The sequence below is a fragment of the Sorex araneus genome, chromosome 1 (assembly GCF_027595985.1).
Source record: "Sorex araneus isolate mSorAra2 chromosome 1, mSorAra2.pri, whole genome shotgun sequence".
Lineage (NCBI taxonomy): Eukaryota > Metazoa > Chordata > Mammalia > Eulipotyphla > Soricidae > Sorex > Sorex araneus.
This window is the reverse complement of record NC_073302.1, coordinates 215909939-215925118: the sequence shown is the minus strand read 5'-3', so window position 1 is coordinate 215925118 and position 15180 is coordinate 215909939. Positions and strand designations below refer to the sequence as shown.

Genomic DNA, 15180 nt, shown 5'->3' with positions numbered 1-15180 from the left:
CCAACAGCTCTCTCTATATATTGTCTTCTCAAGTACCACTAGGAATAATTTCTAAACACAAGTGATAGTCAGCTCTGAGGACCTCCAAGTGTAGCCCACAAAAAAAAAGCACAAAAACAGAAACATTTAATATTCACAAACTGATTTTTGTTTGTCAGTTATTTTTTATAATCTTAGATATGTAATACTCTGGAAAAGAAATTAATTTTAAGAAGTAAATAGGATACTATACTTTTCTCTATTGTCTGTCTCCTCCTCTTTCTACATCTTTCTCTCTCTTTTTAGCAAAGAATTTGACCCTTACTTGACTTATAGTTCAACTAGGTAATACTTATCAATAAATAATCACCTTAGCCTTTATCTTACCATTTCCTCATTGGCTGCCTAGTCAGCAAGGTATTGATTTTTTTTTAAAGATTCTGCTTACAGTACATGATTGTTTGCTTGGCTTTACTCCCAAATGTCTTTAAAAACCTTAACAGTGCACTTCCCTGTTAGATGTCTTTATTCACCTTTTAATAAGTCTGTATGGCTCTAGTACTAATATTGCATATACTGAAGAATCATATTTATCAGAGATGCAGCAGGCTATGAAAAAAACAATGTTTGAACTAAATTTAATATAACAATTCTCATAAAGGTGCCACTAAAATTCATATTTTAATGCGACCATTAAAAGCACATGGTAAGCAAAGTATTTTACCAAGTATTATATGTTGTCATTAAATATGCATTAAATTAGCTCATTCAAATATGCCCTCAAATTTAAGGTATGTCACTATACATAATAAAGATACACATATTGTCTGCATGTCTCAGAAAAAAATTACTCTAAGGCATGATACCATTCTAGATAAAACACAACATCAAATTATTAAGATTTTACAGTGGAAGTTGAGTGCAAGTACACTGATGTTGCTTATGGCTACAGGACCATGTTGAATATTGTGAATGGGAATATAAGCTCAGCGAAAAGAAAAGTGAACAAATCTACATAAGGGATAGCTGGTCTACCAGAACCATTCCCAATTTAGGCATCTATGTATTACCTTCATAAGAAAATACCAGTTTCAAGTCCTATCTTGACTTCAATTATGTAGTAATTAAATCACTTAAATATTTAATGTAGTTTTACTGTGAGAATAAGATTAAAAGATAATGTTATGCCTAGCTCATATATTTTTGTTTTTTATGGGACCTCCAGTTTTTTAAATATATGAAAAGTGATTATTAAGAAGTACATTAAAATTTTCCAACAGTGCCAAAAAATTTTTAAAAAAGGGACTGGAGCGATAGCACAGCAGGTAGGGGATTTGGCTTGCACGCAGCCGACCCGAGTTCGAATTCCAGCATCCCATATGGTCCCCCGAGCACAGACAGACAGGAGTAATTCCTGAGTGCATGAGCCAGGAGGAACCTTTGTGCATCACTGGGTGTGACCCAAAAAACAAAAAAAAAAAATTGCCAATAATGATATCAAAAATGAATTATTTTTTCCTATGTCAAAAATTTCTACAAAGAACATATACTCATTGCAATATATCATTCTGTGTGTAATTTTTTTCTTTAATGAAAAAACTTTATTGATATACTATTGGTCAAAACAAACTAATAAAATATGAATTATAACCTCATTGGTAACACCTATATTATCTACTTATACTATAAAAATATTCAAGGCACTTATTCTTCACAGCATTCCAAGCTGCTGTTGTTGCTTTTTGCTTTGTTTTGGGTTTTGGCCACATCTGGCTGTATCATAGGCTTACCCCTGGCTCTGTGCTCAGGGATAACTCTTGATGGAACCTCAGGGAGTATATGTGGTGATGGGAATTGAACCCAGGTGAGCTGCATCTAAAATAAGTGTCCTACTCACATAGCATTCTAGTAAGACTAGTCAGATGTTAGAGATCCAAAAATTAAAATTTGATTTTTCTGTCAATTTACATTACTCTCTTAAGTTAAACAATAATACAAAATTATTCAAAGAAAGGTCAAATAATGATAATTCAAGATAAATTTATATATTTCACAGTTCAGAACATGTATGCTGAAGAATCACAAAACAAAACCAAAAAATAACAGCAAACTTAAATTACTGGTCTCAATAAAAACAATGAAAAAGCAAAAATTTTAAAATTTAGGTGGCAGCCCAAGTATTGGGGCATGCTTTGCATGTGAAGCTCTGGTGTCCCCCTGGTACTGTAACCCATCTGCTAAAAGATCTTTTAAGTAAAGGATTCTAATTTTAAAAACAATCTTTAAGAAAAATGCTCAGGGAGAAAATAGAAAAACAACAGATTTTAGTGAGAATAAAATTAATAATCCTTAGTATGGTATACCAATACTTCATGGTGCACATTCTATATCTTGAAACCAAAAGTCAATTTTGTAATTAAAGAAATTATCAATCAAGTTATCATCACAATATGTTCAAGATTAATTATAAATTTCTGGATAATATATCCATAGATCAATACCCAATTGCTGCCTTGAGAGATTAATCTGATCATTCTTTAATATATGTTTTGATAAAACATTGTACAAAATTTACTATAAAAACTATATAAAAACTATAAAAAGCCAGTATAAAATGTATTGCTAAATTTGCCGCTTAAACAAATGTTCTTCAATAAAAAGAGATGGAATGACAGAAATATGAGATAAGTTATAATATTATACAAGTGGATTCACTGAGGACCTGAGAGAGTATGAGTTAAATAAATACAATACATGTGCTCGCTTCAGCAGCGCATATACTAAAATTGGAACAATACAGAGAAGATTAGCATGGCCCCTACGCAAGGATGACACGCGAATTCATGAAACGTTCCATATTTTTAAACATGATGGCATCTCAGAGTCTGTGTTGCAATCTGTAATGCCCAAAAGTAGAGAGAGAGTATGGGGAATATTGTCTGCCTTAGAGGCAGGGGGAGGGTGGGAAATGGGGGGTATACCCAGGATATTGGTGGTGGGGAATGTGCACTGGTGGAGGGATGGGTGTTTGATCATTGTGAGATTGTAACCCAAACATGAAAGCTTGTAACTATCTCATAGTGATTCAATAAAATTTAAAAAATTAACAAATAAATAAATAAATAAAATACAATACAAAAAACAAGGTTGTGGGGGCAGGAGGAAACTGGTGGTGGAAATAAGTACCAGGAGATTGTTTCCATGGCTTGGAGGCTGGTCTCTCATTCTGGGTAACTCAGGGAAAGGACCACCAAGTAAAATGTGGTTGGAGGTCAAGTGGGGGAAGGGTGATGCGGGCCGAATACAGACTAGAGACTGAACACAATGGCCACTCAACACCTTTATTGCAAACCACAACACCTAATCAGAGAGAGAGAACAAAAGGGAATTCCCTGCCATAGTGGCAGGGTGGGGTGGGGGGAGACAGGACTGGGGAGGGGGGGAGGGATGTTGGGTTTACTGGTGGTGGAGAATGGGCACTGGTGAAGGGATGGGTTATCGAACTTTGTATGGGGGAAACATGAGCACAATGATGTATGGATCTGTAACTGTACCCTCACGATGACTCTCTAATTAAAAATAAACTAATAATAAAAAAAATAAATAAAAAAAATTACACTAGTGTAGGGACAGGTGTTGAAGCTTTAATTTACTGAAATCATGAACAACCTTGTAGATGTGCATAGCACTGTGATTCAATAAAAATTAAATTAATAAAAAACAAGGTATATGATATACAGGAGATCAAATGTCATTACTGATTCTCTACAAAAGAAGACACATTTATCTTGTTGAAACAAGCAAGAAAATTGCTCTCCAGAACCTATAGAAGTATGCAGTCAACATGGGCTTCAACCTTTCTAGATCTGTGAACTTGCACGGGTTTACACACAGTGATTGAAAACCACTGATACAGACTAAAGCCACTGACCTATATAGAACTCATGATGTATACTCCAAAATGAGCTTTTATTTCTGCTTATCTGAAAAATTAAAATAGAAAATCTGTGTAAAGATATAGTATATTATGAAATATATTCATTCGAATGTGTATAAGCATGTAAAAATCTGACTAAAATATACACTAGTTTTTAAATGTTTTAAGTAAATAAAATCTGTTTCCAACTGAACTTGAGTATTCAAGAGATTTAGTGCCAGAGACACATTTGTTTTCAGAAGGTGAAAAGAATTCACTTAAAGACTGTCCACGGAATAAATGCAAAACAACTTGCCAATAAAACAATCTCTGGTTTTATGATAAGTGTTGGTCATTGTTACACCTAGACCAAGTGAAATTTAAAGAAATTCACACTTTCATTATGGTATGGACAATTAATGACGAGACAAATTATTTATTTTTGTCATATCCCAAATGTTATATATATGCTAATTCATATTTGAAGATTTACTATCATTTTAGATTGTATTAATTTAATTAACTAGATGCTTTGCATAAGAATTGCTAAAATGTTTATAATATAGAATTAAGATAGACTAAACTCTTAAAGTTGTTACACATACATCTAATAGAGTTCAAGAATTAAATAGAACGCTAGGACTTTTACATATAAGTTTTAAACAGGTAAATATTGCAAGTAGATGTGGGTTTTAAAATAATCCCAATGCGTTATTGACAAAGTGAATGATAGTAAATTATATGCATCATTTTAGCTAAATATAATGCATGTGCATTTACACATGTACACACAATTCTATCACGTTAAATTAATTATTAGGAAGTATTTTTAACATGTGGAGAAAGATTAGTTTTATATTCTTGGAGGCGGGGGTCTATCTAAGGTGATTCTTCAGACCTATTCCTATCTCTATGCTTAAAGTTTCCTCTCAATAGTCCTCAGGAGACCATGGTGCAAGAAAATGAACGCAGGTCTCCTGCAAGTGTAAGCATATACTCAGTTCTTTAAGCTATCTCTCTAGCCCAATATCTTGGTTTTTGACTGGAGCAATAGCACAGCGGGTAGGGCTTTTGCCTTGCATGCAGCTGACCCAGGTTTGATTCCTCCATCCCTCTCAAGAACCCAGCAAGCTACCGAGAGTATCCCGCCCACATGGCAGAACCTGACAAGAAACCTGTGGCATATTCAATATGCCAAAAGCGGTAACAGCAAGTCTCACAGTTGGAGACATTATTGGTGCCTGCTCAAGCAAATCGATGAACAACAGGATGACAGTGCTACAGTGCAGTGCTACATTTCTTATATATTCCATATTAACATTTATTCTCTTTGTCAACTTTTAAGAATACTTGCTTTAGACAAAATAAATGCTCAAGGATCGATCTAAACTGAGATTACCAATAGGAAATCAATTAGTCTTAACCTCAGTTTTCTGCTACAAAATAACATTCACTAAGGCACGTTAGTTGAAAAAATTTACCTCTCCTTGACTGACACATAGCTAGAAATTCAAAAGTACTACATATTACTGTAAGTGGAAATCATCTAAAAAGAAATGATTCCCCATTTTGAAGTAAAATTGCATACAACATTAAGGATATTTCTGTAGAAAATAGAATGTGTAAAGCTGCTTATATTTGCCTAGAAGGTATTCACAGACAAAAAAGCAGGCTCATTATGATGTCATTTCCAGAACTATTTGTTCCACCTTAAGTAAGATATCATCTTCACCTCAGCAGGAGATCTGGCACATAATTAAACTGATTCCTTTCAGAAAGTTTGCAACACTGTCATGTTTATTAATAAATAAAGAGAACCCTACTTCTGATAGTATTTAAAATTTGGTGCATTTTTATTTAATCCATTGAAAGCTCATAGTTTTCCTGAATAATGCTCCAACTGCCCATCTCTTATTATTATTAACTGTGAAGACTCATTAATTCTTTTTTCAAGACAATTCTTTATTTTTATTCTTAAAGAACAATTACATAGCATGGATTCAGACTCAACTTCTTCCTTCCTTTTTCCTTTTTTCCTTCCTTCCTTCTTCCTTTTTCCTTCCTTCCTTCCTTCCTTCCTTCCTTCTTCCTTTTTCCTTCCTTCCTTCCTTCCTTCCTTCCTTCCTTCCTTCCTTCCTTCCTTCCTTCCTTCCTTCCTTCCCCCTTTCTTTCTTTCTTTCTTTCTTTCTTTCTTTCTTTCTTTCTTTCTTTCTTTCTTTCTTTCTTTCTTTCTTTCTTTCTTTCTTTCTTTCTTTCTTTCTTTCTTTCTTTCTTTCTCTCTTCCCTTCCTTCCTTCCTCCCTTCCTTCCTTCCTTCCTTCAATCCTTCCTTCCTTCCTTCCTTCCTTCCTTCCTTCCTTCCTTCCTTCCTTCCTTCCTTCCTTCCTTCCTTCCTTCCTTCCTTCCTTCCTTCCTTTCTTCCTTCCTTGCTTTCTTGCTTTTTCTTTCTTTCTTTCTTTCTTTCTTTCTTTCTTTCTTTCTTTCTTTCTTTCTTTCTTTCTTTCTTTCTTTCTTTCTTTCTTTCTTTCTTTCTTTCTTTCTTTCTTTCTTTCTTTCTCTCTCTTTCTCTCTTTCTCTCTCTTCTCTCTTTCTCTCTTTCTCTCTTTCTCTCTTTCTCTCTTTCTCTCTCTCTCTCTCTCTTTCTCTCTTTCTCTCTTTCTCTCTTTCTCTCTTTCTCTCTTTCTTTCTTTCTTTCTTTCTTTCTTTCTTTCTTTCTTTCTTTCTTTCTTTCTTTCTTTCTTTCTTTCTTTCTTTCTTTCTTTCTTTCTTTCTTTCTTTCTCTCTTGCTTTCTTTCTTGCTTTCTTTCTTTTCCTTCTTACTACTTTCCTTCTTTCTACTTTTCTTTTTTTTCTTCGTTTTACTTTTTAAATTTTTATTTCCATTACATGCTTGTGTTCATGGCTTACTTCTGACTCTGTGCTCAGTCTGGGCTTTAGCCCAGTGTCAGGGATCAAACCCAGGTTGGTGGCATGAATGGAAAGTATTCCACTAACTGTATTATTGCTTTGACCCTCAACTTTCTATTAAATTTCTACAGTTACATGTCTGGTCAGGGTCATGTTCAGAAGGGTCAGGCATCTATTTCTCATCATAACTCTATGACTTATTTCTTGAAGACTGACCTGGGTCTTATTTCTTAAAGTTGACCTGGGTCGTGTCCAGAAGTTAAGATCCTGCCTATGTTCACGTTCCTTAATCTCTGGTTCTCATGCTTTCATAATTTTTCTGTCTTTCCCCACTCTCCTGTAGTTCTTAAGAGGTTGAAATAGCAGCATCAAAGGACACATTCTACAGTGGACTGAGACTTAGTTTAAATACTGTACGTTTATATTGGTGAATGAATTTTGGCAAGGTACTACTCTGAGCCATGGTCATTTTTTGACTCTGAATTGCCTATGGGCTTATATGCAATGCATTAGCACCATTGCTGATGTTCTCTCTTTATATGTATGCAGAACTACCAACTGTAGTATCTTCCTCACATAGGCATGTATCTAGATTTTATCCAAACTTGACCTTTATTGGAAACTTACTAAGCAATAAATTTAAATGTGATTTGACATGACTACAACATAGGAAGATATTTTAGGACAAATGCTTTGCATGCAGCTGGTTCTATTTTTATTTCCAGCACCACATGGTCCTGGGTGTATCATTAAAGGCAGGTCTGTGGGTCCCTGAGAATCACTATGGTTGTCTACGTAATTTCCAGGGTTCAAACATACTATACACTTGGGCCCTGGCATTGAACAACTGTACTAGTTGGCTTAGAATTATAAAAACGGTCTTCTGGGCCTCCCAAGCACTGTTTGGGAGAACCCTCAGTACAACATACACATACACACGCACACACACACACTCACACACACAAATGAAAGTAGAGACACATATGTGCACACATGGAATAAAACCTCAACATTACAAGCAACAACAAAAATGGGATACATAGAATTCATGATATGACCTCATAAAAGCATTTTTATATAGTTTGAGTCATGATTGACATGTCCCCAGATAAAATTGTCACCCTAAAGAAATTACAATAAATGCAGTTGTCAACATTTCATCCACATTATTCCTCAGAAGTATTTCCAAAATATCCTTTGAAGACTTTGTGCCCACAAAAACATTACTCCAGCAAATGTTTCACAAAAATATTCAATAGCTGTTTTCTAAGTGCCTGATTATAGAATGTGCTTTCCTAGTAAACTATAAAAATTAATATTTTGTCTAATTTGTATTAGAATAAAAACAAGTAATTCTGTCTTCATTTATTATCCTCTTATATTACTTTGTTATTCCCAAAGTATTACTGATGTACTGTCTCCATATATCTAGTAGTTCTTAAAGTTGTCATTAAGGTGGTTAGAAACTAGAGAAATCAATATGATTGAAAGAATAGATTATGACTCAATGACTGGAATGATAGGGAAAAACTATTGGAGGAAAATCAACCAAACAAAGCATTGACAGTTTATAAAATAAGTTTAATGTTCTGGAAAACCAAAATACTGTTAGATGAATTAAAAAGTATCATATTTATTTCCTCACTAAAAAAAACAAAAATAAAAAAAATGCTTATCAAGATAATAAACACCAAGCAACATTGGACACTGATTTGTGAATGACAGGAAATGAACATGGTAAGAACTAGCACTGCTATCACATAATACCTTGAGCAAATTTCCTGAACATAAAAAAGTAAGAGATAACTTAGTTTACTCTGTGAATTGACAGGGTTGAACAAAAAGACTGACAAGTCCAAACAACCTTGGGACAGTATTGGCAAAGATAATGCTTAATATGATGTAAAACTTAAAGGTTTGCCGAGGATATTTGTGAAGAATTCAACAACAATCCTTTAGAGATTCTTTCACTGAGACGCATCATAGATTTACATGAGATGGACCATATTTAAAATAAAATATAAAATCTGGAACAGATTACAAAGTAGATTTCACATAAGAGAATGCTAATGATATTAAGGAAGGTTATTTCCTACTGCCCAGTCAGTTCATCAAACAAAACACATTCAAAAAAAGTTTATGTGCCAAAAAAAAAGGATTTCAAAATATAAAAAATAGGTGATAAAATTTTTAGGAGAACTAGATTAAAACTAAAAATTATGAATGCAATAATCTTATCACAACAATTAATAGACTAGCTACATAAAATGCAGGAAGTCTCTGAAGTAGCACTGTCACTCAGTTTGATAGAAAAAAAAGGACTACATCATACCTCCTGCATAACCATAACATCATAACATCATAACCTTCTGCTCTCTGCTACTCCATCCCAGGTGATGCTTGCCTCCAGCTGGTATCACCAGGCTTATTCTGGTACTGGAGGCAGAGCCTCTCCTAACCAGGAGGGTCCCCCAGGCCTCCACTCATCTCCTGGACCATATGTTATGGGCCCGCATCACAGTTCCTGCCTGACTTTCTGCTTGCTACTCTACCATCCCTGGCGAGGCTGTCTGTGGCTGATATCACCAGAATTATTCCTGAATGGCAGGCAGGGCGCTTGTTTACTGGGTGCTCCCAACAGCCTCTACACACAACCAGCACTCTATTGAGGGCCTCCGCGACAGCTGATGCCTGACCTTCTTGCTGCTCCGCCATCTCCGTCTGATATCACTGGGCCTTTCCTGGATGTGGAGACAGAGTCCCTCCCTACCAGGTGGGTAGCAGCAGCTCCACACCTCACCTGTGCCATATGAAGGGGCCAAACCATAGCTCCTGAAGCACATGGCCTCAAAACATCATAGTTTGTTAAGTAGATCTGCTGCCCAGTTCAATGGATTAGATTCTGCTCTCCATTCTTCTTCCTGTCATCCTATGACATTGGGTGGAGAAGACATAGAGCGATATCTCCTACTTAATCCCTAAGTATCTTCTAGGAAGGGCAACTACAAAGACTCACCCCGAGCACAGCAAGAATGCTAGAAAAACAAGGGAGAAGACACAAAGAAGCCCACCAAACTCAATGAGTGAAAATAATATCGCCGGAGACATAAATACCAACAGCAAATCCTCAGTGTATTCACTCTAAGGATGTTCGTTAGCTCAAAGAAACAATTGCACAAGGAGCCAGCAAAGCACAAGAAGGTATGAGAAACAACATGAAAAATTCACTGTTACTGTCACTGTCATCCCGTTGCTCATCAATTTGCTCGAGTGGGCACCAGCAACATGAAAAATAAAAATAAAAAAACAATGGAAGGTATAAATAAGTCAATGGATGCTCTGAATAGCAGAAAAGCAGAATATGAGCACAAAAGACTGAGGACCTCCATGATGAGAAGGAGGAATCCACTAGGAAACAGCAGAAGGTGGAAAATAGCCTGGAATTAAATGAGCAGCAACTATGTGATGAGCTCAAGAGAAACAATATAAAAATTTACGGGGCCCCTGAAGAACAGGAAGGGAAATGTGATACAGAAACATAAAGAAATCACTGAAAATAGCTTCCCAGACTTGAGGCTTATAGGCACTGAGATCAGACAGACCAGGGTTTCAGTGAAAATAGATACAATTAGGAAAACTCCAAGACACATTATACTCAAAATGACAAAATCCACTGGACTGGAGTGATAGCAGAGTGGGTAAGGCATTTGCCTTGCATGCAGCCAACCCGGGTTCGAATCCCAGCATCCCATATGGTCCCCTGAGCACCGCCAGGAGTAATTCCTGAGTGCAGAGCCAGGAGTAACCCCAGTGCATCACCGGGTGTGACCCAAAAAGCAAAAAAAAAATCCAAAGACAAAATATAGAATACAGAAAGATCAAAGAAGAATTTATATACAAATGTATATACTAATATACATCTGCCCATTAAATGTACAGCAAATCTACCAAATAAGACTCTATGAGTAAGAAGAATATGGAAGGGTATAGTACAGAAACACAACAAAATAAACACCTCGCCATGCCCAACCGCAGTGCTATAGCTCCAGCCCCCTCGATAAATATTCTGGAAAAATAAAATAAAAGGAAAGGAGGGGCAGTGCACATTGTTCAATGATAGCAGAATATGCTTTCTTTTCAATGGCACTTGACATTTTTATAACATGTGTACTAAATACTTGACAATAAATGTCTCAATCATTTTTACTTTTTTTTTTTTTGCTTTTTGGGTCACACCTGGCAATGCACAGGGGTTACTCCTGGCTCTGTACTCAGGAGTCACCTCTGGCAGTGCTGAGAGGACCATATGGGATGCTGGCAATCTAACCCGGGTTGGTCGTGTGCAAGGCAATCGCCCTACCCCCTGTACTATTGCTCCAGCCCCAATCATTTTTACATTTTTAAAGAATTCAAATCATGCAAAGAACAGTTCAAGCCTGTTTAATTTTGTATTCTTACCTCACATAAATTAATTCTAAACAAAATGTATACCTCTGCACAAGCATTTAAACATGAAATAATATGTTTTAATATTTATCTTTTATTTATTTCCTCTGTCTCTCATACCAAGATAGGTGATTTAAGTATTTTAGCCATGTCAAGGCTAAATGTTTAGCGAAAAGTGTTGAAAATAGTCAAAATGTTTCCGAGACTGCTACATTTACAACTACAAAAATTACAGAAACCTGAAAATATCTGTCAAATAAATTTTGAGATCAATAATTGAGCATTGAACTAGGAATTTCAGAATTTATAAGGTTTTTTTTTGGAAATTAGCCAACCTATTTGTTTTATTCAGTTTGTGGGCCATACCTGGCTGTGCTTAGGGCTTATTTCTGGCTCTCTAGTCAGCAATCTCTCTTGGGAGGTACAGGAAACCACAGGGGGTTCTGGGAACCAGACAGGATGGCTGTATGCAAGGCAAGCACCATACCTCCTGGACTATCACTCCACCTCGACTCAAATTTTTCATTCCAACTCAATAGTCTAACCAACTGAATTCAAGAGAGAATGTGTTTGCAGATAAAAATGAAATAAAATATATAAAATCACAATGAAAGCATATCCTCAAAGATAATATTTAGTGAAGAAATGAGTCTCCACTGTAGTTGCCATATACGACTGAACCAAATAAATGTAATATGTTTATTTCTTTCCTAAAATTACTGCTCAAGTCATGCAATTCTAGATCTCCTGATACCATACAAGTTAGAGAATATATTTGGAAGTAGAAACTATAGGAAGCCGTCTATCACTTATAATTTGGCAAGGAGGACTATAGATTCTTATAGGAAGCCACAACATAAAAAAAATTTAGAAATAGATGACACAGAAAATTTGATAGGAGGAGTGTTAAGTCCCTTAGATACAGATACTTATAGAAATTAACCTCAGATAAATATTAGTAGTTTTGTTTTCTTTTATTTAAACAGAGCAGGTCGAGCATTTGCCTTGCATGCGGCTATCCTGGGTTCAATTTCTTTGTCCCTCTCGGAGAGCCTGGCAAACTACCGAAAGTATCCTACCCACATGGCAGAGCCTGGCAAGCTTCCCGTGGCATATTCGATATGCCAAAGGCAGTAACAGAAAGTCTCACAGTGGAGATGGGGGGCAGGGGGAGGGTGGGAAAGGTGTGGGTATACTGGGGATATTGGTGGTGGGGAATGTGCACTGGTGGGGGGATGGGTGTTTTGATCATTGTGTGATTGTAACTCAGACATGAAGCTCATATCTCACGGTGAATCAATTAAAAAAAGAAAGAAAGAAAGAAAGAAAGAAAGAAAGAAAGAAAGAAAGAAAGAAAGAAAGAAAGAAAGAAAGAAAGAAAGAAAGAAAGAAAGAAAGGAAATGGAATGTTTTGTCTTCTGAAAAGATGCAAACCTTTTAGGCAAAAGTTTTTAAATAAAAGACTTACACAATGCTTACTTTCGTGTTGGTTATACAAATTTTCAGTTAGGATTTAGACTTTGTTTATGTAGAAGAGGATTTTGCAAGGCATAGATGGGTTTTTTGTTCATGGTTCATGTTGGGAGTAATAAATATAGCCTACTTTAACCAGGTGATTACATGTTAAGTGATCCTTTCCAAGCAAGACTAAATATATTATACAATGTAGTCATTCTAGATGAAACTAACTAAAACTGCTCATTTGTAAAGTCTTTTTAGTGCTTTTAGTGTGAGTAGCATGTTAATTCAATGACATGGTGAATGAACATTTTCCGTCTGTCAATAAGATGCTGAAAATTACTGAGTCATAGGATTGTGCTAAAAGGTGAAACTGCATGGATGGATAAATTTGCTTATTAAGAAATACTAAATTCCAGCTGTGAGAACCAAAAAAGAACAACAACAGCAGCAGAAGAAAGTTGTGGAATTTAAACTTGGTATTACAGCATGCTACCCCATATCGACACGTCTTGGAAAACAGGCACACCTTTAACTAATAGAGTCACAGGTAAGTAATTTTGTTTTAATTATTCTCAAGAAGAGATTTTAGCATGTTCTTTTTTTGCACTTGTTTTTGTGCCAACAAATAAGGCATCTACTGCCAAGATCTAACTGCATCTTCCCAACTGTAGAATTCATGCCCAGTGGTCAATTACTGGATTTCATAAAATAAGAAAAAAACTTATTTCCTCTTTTTAAATATTTCTAGAAGAAAGAGAGTAAGAGAAAGAGAGAGACAGAGAGAGATCAAAACACAGTTTTAGTAATCCTTATTCCTGGTAAACATTTTTCAAACCATAGTAATAGCAACTAATATCAGAATAAAAACATTATTTTCTCAATGATAATGTGCATTTTGACTACTAGTAAACATTTATTATTCAATATTAATAATATACATTGGTAAAAATTCTAGAACTTTTTCCTAATAATAGCATTATGTGATCTTTGTTTAGATTATGTATTGTCATTAAAAAACACACTACTAATGGCAATTTTTTAAACTGAATCACGAGGAGATACACGGTTACAAGGTTCTTTATGATTGGGTTTCAGTTCTACAATGTTCCAGTATAGGGATGGGTATCGGAACAATTAAAGTGACTTTTTTTAAATTAATTTATTATTTTATTGAATCACCATGTGGAAAATTACAAAGCTTTCAGGTTTAAGTCTCAGTCATACAATGCTCAAACACCTATCTCTTTCTTCACCAGTGCACATATTCTACCACTAAGAGTCACAGTATACCTCCTCCCCCCCACCCCGCCACCTCCCCAGCACCTCTCCCCGCCTGTGTAACTGATAAATTTCACTTTACTTTGATTACATCCAATATTTCAACAAAAAATTCACTATTATTGTTTGGAGTTTCTCCCTGCTAAAGTCAGACCTGCTGAAAAGGAAGCATTTGATAACTTGTTTTCCATTGCTGAGAAAAAAGAGATATGAGGTCGAGTGGCCGCACTAGTGGCCGCACGGTTTTGGATTTATATATTTTAGTATTTAAGTAATTAAGTCCAAAGAAATATCTGCGCTTTCTCTTTTTTTGTTTCATAAATTGCTTGTATGTTTAGAGTTAGAAACCGAGGAATGACTCCATTCCTTGAAAATATCATGTATGCATAAATATGTTTATGTGGTTTTTTATCAAGAGTTGTGTTCTTTCAATGTGACCTACATGACATAAATGTAAACGATAGTTGACACACAAATAACTTGACTGTATGAATATGGTGTTAAATAACATTGAATGACTAACAGAGTCATGACCTATTCAGTTTTCCTTCATTCTTCATAACTGCATCATTGTAAATAAAAACATTTACAGTGACATGTATTTACTCCTCAGTAATCTATTTGTTTAACAAAGAGTGCTACATAATGACAGACTAGTATCAAACTAAAATTGTATCAAATTATAACTTAATCATATTATACATAAACATGAAATTTTCCTAAAATATGCTGCTCAGTATTAATAATAATTGTTAACATACTGAATTCCTAAAGCACTTAAACAAAGTGAAATAAGTTAGCAAATATTAACTTTAATTTTTATTTAAATTTATTTTTTGCATGTACAACTATATAACTATATTTTCACATGTATAACAAAAACTTACACATATTCTGGTGCTGAAAAGATAAATACAGTTGAAAGAGTGTTTGTTTTGCTCACTTAGCTGATCTGACTTTGATACCTGATACCCAGTATGACCTATGGAGCCTGGACAGGAATGTTTCTGAATACAGAGCTAAGAGTACACACTGAGCACATAGCCAGGTGTGGCCCCCAAACAAAACAAGAATATATACATGTTCTGTAACTTTATTAGGTTATAATAATATTACATATCTGATTTCTTGAGAGATATATACAATTCACATACTATAAATACTGTCAATTAAACTATAATATTGAAAATATCA

At 35.2% G+C, this 15180-nt stretch overlaps 1 protein-coding gene and 1 non-coding gene across 2 annotated transcripts in view; one reads left to right on the top strand and one right to left on the bottom strand.

Moving 5' to 3' along the window:
• The window catches only part of LRP1B (LDL receptor related protein 1B), a 1943003-nt gene that overhangs the window by 204886 nt on the left and 1722937 nt on the right, over positions 1 to 15180 (bottom strand). The gene's annotated exons all lie outside the window — the stretch shown is intronic.
• Positions 2736 to 2842, top strand: LOC129401272 (U6 spliceosomal RNA). Its single transcript, XR_008628203.1, has one exon. It is a non-coding gene; the product is annotated as a U6 spliceosomal RNA (small nuclear RNA).